Raw genomic sequence first — 16,211 nt, 5'->3', positions numbered from 1 at the left:
ATTTGTCCAGAATCTGGCTCCTGATTGCTTATGTTAGTGGTTATGGAAGCATACTGCGGTACCGAATGATCCGGGTTTGAATCCTGAAGAACGCATAGTTGTAACTGTCCGTCCCTTCTTAAGAGGCAATGGTGGCCCCCTGTTAGGTGCCTCTAGGATAAAATGGCTACCATTTCTGGCCTTGGGATTGGTCAACTCTAACTAGGCGACTGTCCGCTATTGGATTAAAAAAATCTCAGATTTAAAACCTATTGATGTTTTTGCAGAGCTTGAGTTTCCAAGAATTTAGAATTTCAGCCATTTTTTTTTAAATACTTCAGTTGATACATATGCATACAAGGCACTTGAAGAAGAGTACAACTTTTACAACACTGTACAAAGAAATATATACATGTGCATACAAGGCACTTGAAAAAAGAGTACAATCAAAATATATGTATATACATATAAATACAAACTCATATACAGATATATACACACTTACATACATAGATATTCCGAAACAAATAGAAGTATACGTACTCTCACTCATATTGATATATACACCTATACATATACGTTATCATGATAGTTAAAGAAGCATGCCATTGAGGTACGCGTGATCCTTAGTATAAATTAGGTAGCATAAATCAAAGATATAAACATGTATAGATACATTACAGCATTCAGATACAGTACGAACTTTATGTATGTGAACCTGGCACAGCATAAATACAAAATTACATAATGAACATACATATCACATATTCTGCTGCTGACATATTGAACTAGCTTATATAGACTTTTATGACTACTATCTTCCAGTGTCAGAAGAGTAATTGCTAGTACAGTAGTCAATTATTGTTTTCAGTTTCCGCTGGGCAACTCTGTTACTTTGTAGATTCTGGAACCAATTTGGCCAGAATCTGGCTCCTGATTGCTTATGTTAGTGGTTATGGAAAGCATACTGCGGTACCGAATGGTCCGGGTTTGAATCCTGAAGAACGCATAGTTGTAACTGTCCGTCCCTTCTTAAGAGGCAATGGTGGCCCCCTGTTAGGTGCCTCTAGGATAAAATGGCTACCATTTCTGGCCTTGGGATTGGTCAACTCTAACTAGGCGACTGTTCGCTATTGGATTAAAAAAATCTCAGATTTAAAACCTATTGATGTTTTTGCAGAGGTTCCAAGAATTTAGAATTTCAACCAGTTTTTTTTAAATACTTCAGTTGATAAAGGCTGTGAAGTTTGTTCTTGCAAAAGATTTTCTAACATCATGTAAATAACATGTACCGTTTAGTTTTTATTTCAAGTCTTGCCACCGACAAAAGTTTGCTTTCAGTTTTCATATGTTTCGAATTAGGGTTATTTCATTATAGTAAACATAGAGTCGGAAAGATGTTATAAGTGAAACTGGTTAGTATTCACGATACACAGGATCAAACTAATAGTGTTCAGCGGCCTTGTTCAATCAGCTTTGGTAAGTCATATATTGGTATTTCTGAATTTATAGTTTTCGATATTTATGCCTAAGCTGGACAAAAGATACTTCATGATGCCTAGGAAGGAAGAGGATAAATCGCAAAATATGAGCTTTTGTTAAACTAAATAAGAAAGAAGTGTTACATTTGATCACGATAGTGATAAGGTTTTTTTAAATGTATGAAACTGTAATTATTAATGAAATGCACTTATCAGAGTTGCTTCTGACCCTTCTGTGGAGAACATAAATTTAATACACTCTTCTATAATTTTCATCTCGACCGTTCAATTATTTGAATGTACAAGCTGTTTCTGAATTAAAGAATATGCATTTATGATTGCACCTGAAGTATTCAAATCCAGATTTGCTAATAATGTTTCAGTATTTTTTCCAAACTTTTGAGTATATGATGTTACATTTCACATAGTACTATTCTTCTCACCATGTTACAGAATTAAATTCATCCTTCCGGTATAAAGTTTAGGAATGGGAGCAAACACTTTCAAGATTATTCAGCCCATGCATCATTCTGCATAATAGTTTTCATATAATGATAAATTTCATCGCAATCTAACTCCTTCATTGAAATAAAGTTCTATTAGATGATTATATTTAGAGATTACGCTCTAATGACAAATTCCTGTTTCCTAGAAAAAATAATCATCGCTCCTTCTTCAGAAGAAATTAAATCCTAAATTTCCGTGCTTAAATTCCGTTGTTTTTAACAACACGAGAAACATACATATATTTATGCAGATTCTTCATTATTTAATTTCTTTAAAAATTATAGGGCAATAATATTTAGTACCAACAATTTTAAAATGAAACGGACATTTGTGAACTGACACAAAATGTCGTTTCGAGCCCAATAGCTCTTCTGGGCTAACGCCTATTTGGTCTAATAATTAGCCCATTTGAAGAATGAGTGGTTTTGTATACAGAAAAAATTACACGAAATCTATTTTACTTAAACTGCTGTTAATGTTTTAATACGATTACTAAGTAGATCGCTTTTGATCTTTCGCTTATATGGTAGCAGCGAACACATGAACTGCGGTTTACCATTTTGCATCTACTAATGTAACTTATAAATTGTAGTGTTGTTGTAACTTATAAATTGTAGTATTGTTGTAACTTATAAAGTGTAGTGTGTTTTGCAATTATCAGTTATTAATGGATAACACTTTAAATACACTGACAGGGAATTATCGCTAAAATAGCAACTGAAACTTGAAACAGGGGGTAAAAGACCCTTTATTAAAAATTAAAAAAAAAACAGATGACACACCTAATGTTTACAACTTATAAGGTATTTCTTCCGCCTTCTTAGCGCGTAATTGTGGTGTAGTGGTCTGCACGCTGGGCCCGTATTCCAGAGGTCCAGGTTTCGATTCCCGGCAAAGGCGTTGCTCATTTTTCATCTTTCCTGCTTCCAAAAAATGTCTAATGTCTCTATACAAACTCAGCCATCACTTTTGACGAAATAACATAACTAACAGTAAGGTAAAATTTGAAACAAGCTAGTAATAGAAAACTACACAGTTAAGTTTAACATGAAGTTGGCTCAAACTAACCGTCGCATATATTCAAGTGTCAAAAATACAACGCAAATCCGAACACTACAAATCTCATCTGTGCTGGCAGCAACTTTAACGTGGCCTGGAGAGGCTGAACACGCTCTCTCTCACAATTTAAAAACCTCAGCTAATAAATACACGCGAGTTAATTCGCAGTGTGGCGAGATACCGGAAAGGAGAAGTGACAGTAAAGATACGAAGCATAAAATAACTGGTTAATTAACATAATGGAACTTTATAAACTTAACTTTCTTTTCGATTGTTTTCAAAAAATAATTTAAAAAATTCCTTACTATTATTTTGGCATTTCACTTGTTATAAAAGTATGAAGATTTTATAAGAGTGTCATGCTTCTAACCTAGGAAGCAAAAGAAGTTCTGCGCGATTTCTCCAGAGTATTTATTCTGCAGGCCGCTAATCATCCATGCCCAGTGGAATACAAGATGAACTTGCTTAACAGAGTTGAGATCATAGCCACAGAAATTGTTTGAGTTATTAGTCCTTGTATCTCCGTAACATTTAGTAATGCGTTTGCCTGGGTAACAGATAATGTCATTATTTTGAAAGAATTCTATCTCTCTGATAATAATTTACTATCAATGTATGTAATAATTAGCAATATTGTTCCAATATAATTTTCATTAAACCTGTTGAGCTATTTGTTTTCTTTTACCACAAAATCCATTTTACAGAATTTTCACAGAAATCATAATTTATTTGATCATAAATATTTATTACTTTATAACGCTTGCATACAGCTATTATTTCTTAATTCTTCTATACTCTTTTCCTTTGTACTAAGAGCTCGAACTTTCGGGTGTTTTCATGCCATCTTCAAAATAAATCTTTTTATTTTACTTATGATACGGTGAATTATCTTTTACGTCTTTTTAAATGCTTATTTCCTCAGAACAGTTTAGAGACTTTGTTTTAAATTTTTATTTTTAAGAGCTGTTAAAAAGAAAGCAAAATTAAATTTTTTGTTGAAACTCATTTCCAAGGCCATATTTAAAATATTTAATTATTCGTGGCATACGTAATTAAAAATTAATTTTTCTTTCACAATATTCCCTTACTGTGAAACATGCCAGAATTATTTTTTTATATTTATAAAAATATTTTTGATCCTTAATTTCATCCTAAATTCTTCTTGATACTTGAAAATTTTGTGATAAATGTGGAACATGTACTTTTGTTTATTTTTAAAAGGAATAATAATATTTTCGTGTAATATTTCCAGATTTGTTAAACAAATGTCAAAGAACGAGAATAATATACTTAATTAATTTATTATGCAAAATCTTTCTAGATATTTTACATTTTTTTTCGAATCAAGATATTCATAGTTCAAACTGAATAGATTCCCTGTATTGTCTTAAATAAGCTGAATTAGTTTTATTTTACATTGAAATTTCTCATTAAATAATAAGAAAGATTTTACTTTATTTTAACAGCTGAAAATTTTAAGAATACTCACACTCATAGTGAAGAAATAAATTACTCCTAATACAGGACTTAATATTTGTATTTATAAATTAAGAAGGCAGAATCTCAGAATAAATTAAAAAATAAGGAGGATAAAATAATACATAAATATATAAACAATAAAAAATTTTAAATAATCTGAAAATTTTCAGATTTTATATTACAATCAAAGGGGCGTTTTTTCATTTACACGCACACACCACACATTTCGAGAGCATTTGGGCTAATGTTCCTTTTAGCTAAAAATGTTTAAAAACAGAATATCTTTAGAATTACCGATTAAAAGTCTCGCACGCTGGAGATAAAATTGTTCTTTTTTGTCGTTCATTGTTGCCATTGCTCGCTTCCAAATCGTTCAATTTGTTAATCAAAATTAGTTAAAGTTTTACAAAATATGAAATAGACAATAAAACACATTCGCAATTCCTACATTCGGGCTTCCAGGTGGCCATATTCGGGCGGAAGACTACGTTATTCAAACTTTGGTGGCTTTTGGTACCTTTGTTTTTTCACTATGCGAGAAACAAAGATACATTCATTCAGATTCTTCATTATTTAATTTCTTTAGATGTTACAGGGCGATAATATTTGGTGCGAGGAATTTGAAAATGAAACGGACATTTATTGTGAACTGATGCAAAATGCCGTTTCCAGACCAATAGCCCTTCTGGGCTAACGTCCCTTTGGGCTAATAATTGCAAATATTTGAAAATCTCTTAAATGATTTTATAAATGTAATTGGAAAGATTTATCGCATTTCCCACTATGTGCTTTCTTTGTATAAGTGATTAGCATCTCCATCTGGCAAGTGAAAGTCAGTATCGCACACGAGGGAGGGGTTTCGAGTACCAACCAATGGGCTTCACCAGCCCTTGTTACGAGAATCTTGTGACGTTGAATGTCTTTTCTACATTTTATTTCGCATTTTTTTTTGTATATATAAAGAATGTGTATAATTTGTTATAATGTATTTTCGCCCCTCTTAGCATGTCTTCGTGGTGTTAATCGGAAGTATACTCGACGCGTCCGGGGATGGAGTACCGACGAGGTGCTTGCACATTTTTCACGTTTCCTGCTTTTTTTTTTTTAAAAAAAAAAAAAAAAAAAGAATAGGAAAAAAAAAACCTAAAGAGTCTACAAGCGTATATATTTATCTATATCCAGAATGTATTTGCATTCCTTTCAAATTTTTTCTGCCAAACAATGAAATCTTTATAATTACTTATATTTATCGTATTTTACACTGAAAATATTCACAAGTAATCTACATTTTAATTATTGCGCAGAGGAAATCCTGCAGCAAACTATTTTTTACCATCTTGCCCATTAAGATATATTCAACATCGAAAGATGTTTTAAGGAATTTCATGTATGGGTTCCGACTCTGTATAATTTTGAGTATTTAAGGACTAATGCATGTAAAAGCGACTTCTATCTCCTTCTATCTCAAGCTCTGATGCTTCTGATCTTAAAATGAGTCATATGTCCCGTGATACAATGAAAAGTACTACTGGAATTAAAATGGCCCGTTATACTACAAGCCTCCCGTCGGTTGCTATACCAATTATACAGTCATCGTTAATGTGAGGGACGAATCAGCTTATTTCTTGATATGTACTCTCGTGGGTAAATCAGTTGACATGTCCATCTAGCACCTCGACTCAGTGCTAGGACACATTTGATTTTTAATTTTTTTTTTGCTTAGAGAAAGTTGCATAGCATAAAATAATTCTTCAAAATTTTCAACATCTTTAAAATTTTTCAATTTATTTTTTCCAACAGATTATTATTATTAGAGAACTGTTAATTTCTAGCAGCTGCTGAGTGGTAAAGTCGCTAAATCTTGGTAGTTAGATTCCAATCAAAAGAGATGGCTTGTTGAGCGTTCTCGTAGTTTTTACCGCGTGTAGACTAGATACGAACCAATTCCCCATGACCTCCACGAAGGCATCACTTTCCTTAGACAGATAACCCTAGCTTTTTCACCTTCAAATAAACCATTTCAAAGCTAATATAAAGAGTCGGTGAACTTAAAAAAATAAGTTTTTGCTTTTTAAACATCAAATTTTGCGCATATATGCTTTATAATATCACTTTGTTAAATATATGTTATAAAATATCAGTATAATTTAAATTTTAATTATTTAAAACAAATAATTTATTATTTAATATATGTTTGAAATGCTCTTTAAGCTTATTGATTAATATTTTACTATAATTTTCGCTTTAAGTTGCACACAGAAACGTAACAAAAATATGTATACCTATTTTTAAATTCGAAAGATAACGAATTTTGTTTTAATTCAAACTCAATTTCGACAAAGATTTCACCTTAAAATGTATAGTATGGATGTTCAAACGTTATCAAAAACGAATTTACTGTAGCATATAACAAGAAAGTTTCTTCGGAATAGCTTTCATTTTTTTTTTTGAATATGAAACTTACAGAACATTTTGAAGACATAAATTGAGAAACAATTTGTGTTATGGTGTGGTGGTGTGGTGTATTTAATTACGGCAAAGCACACGAGGGCTATCTGCCTAAGGGGAGGGATGCCTTCGTGGAGGACTTTCTAAGGGAAACTGGCTCGTATACACGTTACACATGGGGAAAACCACGAAAACGCCCATGCAGCCAGCCCGTTCGCGGGATTCGAACCTCGGACCGAACTACCAGTGTTCAGCGACTTTACCGCTCGGCCGCTGGTGAGCCCAATTTGTTTTATGGAAACGATATTTAAAATTTCCTTCAGATCTACCCTTATTATATCTTCATAAAAAATAAAATTATTTTATCATGTTACTTTGCAAATATTATATACTATTTTCTTTTCGTTTAAATAGTTTTAGCCTCCTCATAATGTTAAATATAATACAAATAACCATGTTATCGCAATTTACTATTGTATTCGATGGTATAAATAGAAACAATTTACTTTGTTAGTAATATCTATCGAAAATTTTAAAATTAACGCTAACCGTATATCTTAGCTTCATTTGTCATTTGTAACAACAATGAAATTATCTAGCAGTGACTTATAATATTTCTTGTTACTTCCTTTTCTTCAAGCTGGAAAACTTCCTTTTTTTGCTATGGTTCAAGCGACAATGATAAAGCTTCTTTTTATAAAGTATGGCAAAAGTGTTTGTTTCCTCGTGCTCTAAGCTAACAGCTTTTACACTTTCTAAATAAAATTTGTTAAAAGCTGATAATAATCACATTTAGAGGTAAAATTTAAAAAAAAATAAATAAACATATAAATTATAATATTAGTAGTTATTAGTTGTCACATATTTGTTCAAAATGTCTTCGAAATTTAAAGGGCAGTGGTTGTGTTTAAGATCTATCTCTACTTTTCCACATCCACTGACTTAGCTCCTACAATGAACCTGTCGAATTCTCGCACAGGTGTGAAATAAATACCAGCACAGAAGAAGGGTACAAAATAACCCTTTATTAACTCAAACTAAAATAGCAGACAGCACGGGCTTCGTGCGTTACAAAAACACCATTCACTTGCGGCGATAACTTAAACGTATACGAGAATACAAAATCAAATCTGAAAAATAAATGAGTGCAAGAACGCACTTTCAAAATTACTCCTAAGAGATGTACTCACAGAAATCTAACTGGCGTGATACTAAACTGATAAGGCCCAACGGCTTACTCGAGTGACCGCGAAATAACAACGAAACGTGCGCTAGGCTACCGAAACACGCTCTGAATAAACTGAGATAATCACACGTTTAAATAGCATTTCACTTAACTTTAAATTTACATCTTGGCGAGAGAATGTGAGGGAAAGTTTGAGAAGTTGAGAACAGGAAAACTTAAAATAAATTTGTTATGCAAATTGAGAAAAACCCTACAGTGTTAATTATACATTATGTAAATGTTTATAACTTCTTTAAAAATCAGAAGACTTGAATATGAATTCTAGCATAAGATGCAGTAACCTACACTGAATATTATCAGCGAAAGGAAAATAACTCAAAATTTTAGTCGATTTTTAGCTATTCTAGAATGTGTCGTCCACCTTAAATGTTCCTTATGTATAAATGAATTAACAGGAATTAGAGAACTCCGTTTACAATGAACGGCTCTATTACCTCTCTGATATTTAAAAATACGAAATACCGCTTACAAGGTTCCCATGTATAGCATGGATTAATGCCATATCACATAGCATGGATTAATGCCATATCACATTTAAATACGATATGCCATTTTGATAAATTGGTCCAGAAGTGCATTCGACTACAAGCAGTTTATTGCATAAATTATTTTCCACTCGCATTTGCATTATTTGATTGCATTTGAAAACGAAAACTGGCTTTCAGATATTCTTGGCGGAAACGGAATGATATTCATATTGTTCAAAAGGTAGTTTTTAATCCTAAGGTAATTTTTGATGGTAAGCAGATGAAAATTTGCAGTAGATTACCTTCGTGGTATTCCGAATTAAATGTTTATTTTTATTTTTATTTTATTTTATTTATTTATTTATTTTTTGTTGTTTTTTGCATTATTTTCCTCTTTAATTTTATTTTAAATCTTACTGTATAATTTCAAATCCAAAAGACCTTTCAAGTATTTAAACGTGTTAGGGGATTAGTAACAACGCATTTACATAGAAGCCTTGCCGTTAATAAGTGTAATCCCTATTCATGAAGAAGTAGAAAATCTTTTCTAACAAAGAAAACTTTAGGAAACGATAAAATGCAGACCCCAGATTCAAGTTCCAGGTTTAATAATTCGTAAATACAGAGCTAATCATGCTCTAAGAACTGTCGTTTTGAAACACAAAGTAGTAAATTTTAACCCTTAATATAACAGACACACTACTGCATAAATATACTGACTACCAATAAGTATTTGGACACCTGTGATAGAAAAGAAAAACTATTCAAAATCAATAGTTGGTAGAGCCTCAACGAGAGGTAATTACAGCGTGGACCCTCCGGGGCATACTTTTCACAAGTCTTTGTATGACAGCTAGTGGTATTTTCTTCCTAGTGGACTTTCTTACTAGTGGCTTGGAGAAGACATAGAAGTTCCTTCACCGATTTTGCACGGGTAGTGCACCCCTGAATTCGGCGATGCAACTTGTCCCAGAGGTTCTCGATAGGGTTCAGGTCTGGACTCTGGGCAGGCCAGTCCATTCGATGAACTCCATTGGCACCATACCAAGCCTTGGTTAACGTCGAAATATGAAAACTGGCATTGTCGTCCTGAAAGTAACAGGGGTCCAACCCGTAAAACTGCCACAACGTAGCAAGCACATTGTCATCCAAAATAGTGCAGTAGGCATCGGAGTTGAACTTACCATGAACGGGGACCAAGGGTCCCAGCCCATACCAGGAGAAACACCCCCACACCATAATTCCACTTCCGCCGAACTTGATTGTTGGCACGATGCATTCTGGCAGGAGACGTTCTCCAGGTAGACGCCAGCCCCAGACCCTGCCATCCGAACGGTTAAGGGTGAACCTTGATTCGTCACTCCAAAGAACCCGTTTCCACTGATCTACGGTCCAATTTCGATGTGCTTTGCACCACATTAACCGAGATGCGCGGTTGGACTTTGTGATCAAAGGCTTATGGGCAGCAGCACGACCGTGAAAACCAATCAGATGTGCTTCCTTACGGATTGTATTCATTGAAACAATACTCCCGGATGCCTGTTAAAACTCCTCGCGGATGAGGGCCATCGGTTGGGTGCGGTTCTTCCGAATTTCTCTCGACAACACTCGTCGGTCTCTATCTCCCAGTTTCGTTGGTCTGCCGACTCGGGGCACATTCCGGCAATCACCGCTCACCTTCCACTTCTTAATCACATAGGCCACTACCGATTTTGGGTACTTCAGATCACTAGATATGTCCCTTAAGATCGGCCACATTTGTGATACCCGATAATTATACCTTTCTCGAAATCAGAGAGCTCCGAACTGCGATGCATCTTGCATGCGACTAAAGCCGATGCTGTTTCCTACACGATATACACCGGCGGAGTCCGTGACGTACCTTAGGACCGCAGATATCGTCATTTGCATAGGTGTCCAAATACTTATTGGTAGTCAGTGTATATTTCTGAGAATAGAAACAACATATATTATTTTCTTAAATGTTTGAATTAAAGCATGTAAACATTAAAAAAAAATAATTTTTCTCATTTATTCATGTGTTTTTTCCGTATGACACACGTTTTTTATATTTTTAAGAACAGAAGTTTATGAAAGGATCTCGGAGAAGCCTCGTATTGTTTACTTTCTGAAAGACCATTACGACATAAAACGAAAACGATGGATAATAAATATCTTGGGGAGTTAGACTAACATCTAAAAAGTTTAAATTTGACATTCAGGTCGAGGTATCAAGCAACCCTTTTTTTTATTGCCAGTGGTTTCCTGTTAGAAAAAGGAGAGCCTCTTTCCTTGGGAATACTTTCATGCTTTTTTTTTTTTTTTTTTTTTTTTTTTTAATCCTTGAAGTCTTCGAACAGAATGCAAACACTCAACAAACGAATATCCTTCTTCAGCATCCAACGCTACATTAACAATATTGAAATTATGTCAAGATAACTGTTCAGTCACGACTAGGCTTCACATTTAAAAATTGAAGATTTGTCTCTTAATCTTCCACAGTGAAGCAATTTAATAGGCATCTTATTGGAGTTCCTTATTAACAGTTATCTCGATTTGTAAAGTCATGCTCTCCCAAATACAGAGGTTGTTCGCATATTTTTCAGACGACTTTGTTCTGCTATAAAAAAGATCGCCTGCTTAGAAAAAAAATTCTGTAACTATTATTTTTGAAAGTGTAAATTATTGTCTGCTATTTGACAATTTTGTTTGCATGCAAAATGGCGCTTTCAAAGAAGAAAAGGCTATGTTTGTGTTCTTTCCGAAGAAAATTATTCGTATTTAGTTATTAAAACATGCTGTGAAAGCCATGATTTTTCGGTATGTAAAGCAATGATAGGTAATATTTTCTGAAAGTTCGTGCGGCTCATTGTTTACTGTCTAAACGCTGGTTATTTCCGACAAGCAGATATATAAAACAGAATGAATGTTTTTACCTTATTAATGGGTAATCCATCATGCTAAATGTAAGGAACACAGATCATTATTATTAGCACTCAGAAAACATATTTATTATGTATGAAAAAAAAAACAGCGATGGTACAAGTGTTATCTGCTTTCCACGGCAGAACGCCTAAGAATGAGTGATACAAGGAAAGAAGTTCTTTCTTTCTTTCTTTTTTTTTTTTTTTTTTTTTTTTGGATTTAGTCCAATTTGATTTAGAGGGGGGGTGACGAAAAGTAACGTCGGAGGGTACAGTTTAGTCACTTTCGTTTCAATTGGGTTGCTACACAGCCTCCCATTCGATGAACTGCTCCATCCGGTTAAAACCAATTCCTTTTAGCAAAAATTCCAGCTCTTGTCTGGGCAGGAGTTTCTTGAACATGTCTGCATATATCATTTTGATGTTGCAGTGTTGTAATTTAACAATTACTTGATTTTGTAGATCACAGACGTATTACATCGATATGTTTGGTATAACTACTTCCTTTTTCTTTTCTGGAATGTTTTATGCAGGATATATCGTCCTCGAATACCATGTTACCTGACGATTGAAGCCTAAATTTTCCATCGATTGCCTCATCCAATGTAGCTCCTACAAAGCTAGAAAGATCTTCGGCTTCTGTCGAAGATAAGGTGACAGAATTTTGTTTCTTGCTTGTCCATGATACTGTACTGTTTCTTACTTTAAATATATATCCAAATGTGGACTTTCTGTCAGAGGCATTTCCTGCCCAATCAGCGTCGCTGTAAGTTTCGAGGACAGGTGCAGCATTAGCTTTTAAATTTAATTTGTAATTAATTGAAGCTCTCAAATATTGTATGATTTTAAATACAAGTATACCGCCCCAGTCCGATGTTGATGGGTTTTCTATTGTAGTGCTAAGTATTCCAACAGAATTTGCTATGTAGGGTCTTGATTACTGTTGCTAAATATAAATGTGATCCCACTGCTTCCCATTATTTCTGAGTATCGGAAAAATATCATCTTCTTTGTTTTGGTTCTTCATAAAATTCGTAGTCATAAGTACATGGTCTAGTTTCTTTGCTGACCGTCCGTCGAATTTTTCGATTATATTCCTAATCTTCTTAGCTTGATGAAGTTTAAACCTCCCATCCTTTCTCGTTCAATTAGAATACCTACATATGTAGATACTTCTCCAAGATTTCGAATGCTGAAATATTCTTTGAGAATACATTCAATCTCTTTAATTCATTCAAGCTTGTCGCTCACAACTAATATGTCATGAGCGTATACGATTACATATATTCTTGCATTTTCCTTGTTTAATGTAAAGGAACAAGGATCAGCCTTTCCTTGAACATATCTTTGTCTGCACAGGATTTCAGCTACTTTGTAATTCCAGTATCTAGCTGTCTGTTTTAGCCCGTAAATAGTTTTGTTTAATTTACAGATTCTGTTTTCTTCTGGAGTCCGAGAAGTGACCTTTCTGTAGCTTAATATGTATTTCTTCTTTCAGGCATCCGCATATACTTCAGTGTGTTTTGCATATATTAAGTGTTGTTTTGTGCTGCCTATTGCCAAGGTAGTCCTTATTGTGTATATTTTACAACTGGTACAAGTGTTTCATCGTCCTCATGCCCGATTTTTTGGCAGTATCCTTTAGCTAATAAACGAATTTTATATCTGATAACATTTCCCGAAACATCGGATTTTGTTTTGAATGTCCGTTTATTTCCAAATGCTCTCTTTCCATTTAGAAGATCGACTAGTTCCCATGTTTTGTTTCCCTTCAATAATTTCATTTCTTCCTTCGTGGATTTTAACCACAGTTCCTTTTCGTTGGTTGGAAAAGTTTGCAGTTCTTCCTAGTCTTTAAGAACTTTGATTTCTTCGTTCTTAGCCATGTATGACATACTTACAACTTACTGAAAAATTACAGTTTACTTTTTTCTGATTCAAATTTATTATTCATTTTCCAAACGGGATAGCAACGCAATACTGATTTTATAAATACCTTTAGCTACATCTAAACTGCTTGTGTTTACAGTCATTTGTAACAGCAGCTTAAATAGAAAGCTTTAAATCACTTCAACAAATAATATAGAAAGGAAAGGAAATCTATGACAGCAACATTATAAGTACAACTAGAATAGAATCTTTTACGAGAAATATAGTATTGTTACGTACTTATGGATTCTTAATGGATTGAATATATACAGAACCGATGATAGCTTGATAGAATTTATTTTTTAAAACAAAAAAAAAATGAACTATTCTGAAACTTTCTATAAGAGCGCTCGTACAGCTCTTCTCAGTATCACAGGGCATAATCAGTAGTTATACCTTAAACTATGAAGACTGTTAAACAAACTGTAGTGTAAAGCACATTTAAAAGGGAAAACTCACGCGGAGATCTTAATACTCCGAAGTCAGCTCTGAACTAAAACTGAGAACTCTCAGTCTCTGTGTTTATATACTTTTCAGCCAGCCGCCCAGAAATCTGTAGTATCTTCGATTTCTCGAAATTTTTGGAAAGCCGATATGGTTAAAGTCACATGTAAGGTTCGGATACGGTTATAGTGACAATATAGGGATCAACTATATTTATTCGATTACAGTTATACAAGAAGCGGATCAAAATGTCACTAAATGGTCTCGAAGTTTGACGACATTTGGCGATTTCTCGGCAGATTTGGTGATACAAATTAGTCGCCAAAACCAACGCCAGCCTCAATGTTAAATAAACTTGATCCTGTAACATTATTTTTGCAAGAGAGTTTACCTTCATCAAGCATTCCATGCTACATTATACAAAAGATACTACAATTTCACATATAATTATTTACATATGTACAAAATTCATAACAATACGTAAAATCTGCAGATGTTAGGTTTCATGATATATAGCTTATTAGCCTAAAAATATAGTTAATACACGTTCCAATTTGAGCATCGTGCTCAAATGAATCGTAGGTTGCTTTGATCCTTTTTTATGAAGATTATTCGCAGATCAGTTTTATGGCAGATTAGTTTCACCTGCTTTAGTGCAATAAACTATCATCTTAACTCTTATGAATAAACCACTGTTATAACATATTTAAGATGGCTATTACTGAAAAGCTGCCAAACAACCTTTTTAATACATCTTATTCTAAATTTCTCAATTTTTTAAAGTCTGATTGACATTTATTTTATAAACTTACCTTTATCTTTACTCAAGCAGCACGGCTTCTAAAATATACACTCTTGGGGTGACTCCTCTTAGTGGATTTATAGTATGTTTTCGGGAAAATTCTGCTTGGAATACTGCCTACTAAAACCATTTACACGGATAATGGGTGCACATACTTGTCAAAAAGCAGTTTTTCCTTGCTTGTGTTTCAAAGCATTTTATTGCCCCAGGAAGCATTTAAAAAGTACTATTTAAAACCAGAAAATGTTCATTTCTAGTTGCAATGGTGACAAACTTAGTTTCTGAATTCTCTAATAAAGGAAAATATTCTCTGAGTTGCTAAATAACCCATAAACAATAGAGTTTATATATCTTTGACCTCTATTCTTTTAATAAGACATCTAGTCAGAAGGATATTCTTTGTTGTATACTCAATTCGAAAAAAAGAAGGGGTAACTGAATTATTTTTTTGCAGAAATTTGAATCCATGCATAATTATCTCCCTCTAATCAATGTTGAAACCCTTCACTATACCTTTAAAAGCAATAAAATCTTGAACGGGAAAGGATTTATGCCCCTTCTTTGCATATAGTATGATAGATGTCACCTAAATATGGAGTTTATCATGTTTTAATGAATGTTAAAAATGTATTTAAACTGCTTGACATTGCATTTTGAATATTTAGTGTTACTGTGAAGTTGTAAGTTAACATTTTAGTCTGCCAAACTTTTATCATTAACGCATCAATCAGCAGACTGAAAGGCATTTGGGTATTAAAGTATTCCCATAGTGTGGTAAATCGGTTCGCAATCTAAAGTTTTATTAGTTTCATTCTAACGTCTCATGAGACAATCTTCTTCTAGGAACAGAATTTAAACCTTATCGAAATTGTGTTTTCATTGTAATCGTTTGGTCGTTAAATCCCAGTTTACGATTATGCTTCAGTTAAAGCTATTTAATGAGAGTCAGTTCTGAGACAATAGTTAATGAACTGCCATTTAAGTATTAATTCTTGTATTAAAGAGTCGTTTGAAAGCATTTGGGATAAATTAAGCTGGATTACCTGAACAAAGATTTATTGAAATTACAATTTTAAGCTTTCATGACAGTGCGAGGCTGAACTGTTTCTAACTTTCGTTTCAAAATCATTTAAAGCTCATTAGCTTGTTGTTGAAAGCAGTGAAATCACTGTTACAGGTATCCTAAGTTAAAAATATTACATAATATTGTGTTTAGAATGCAAAACATATTAATACTCATGCATTAATGCATTTATGAGAGCTAAGGTATTTATTTCCTTTTCCTTTAGTAACATCAGATGTCCCAGCTTTATCACAGATTTCCATTGGGATTATATTTATTTACTTTCCCAGGTAAAACTCAGTTCATCGTTAAGGAACACAGACGGAGATAGTATATGCTGAAGATTATCTTTCTGTAGCTGAAACTGTTTTCTGCCTTTTATT

Source organism: Stegodyphus dumicola, chromosome 1, assembly GCF_044657685.1.
Source record: "Stegodyphus dumicola isolate Sdum_Otavi_A_Nest chromosome 1, ASM4465768v1".
Lineage (NCBI taxonomy): Eukaryota > Metazoa > Arthropoda > Arachnida > Araneae > Eresidae > Stegodyphus > Stegodyphus dumicola.
This window is presented reverse-complemented; position numbering follows the sequence as displayed.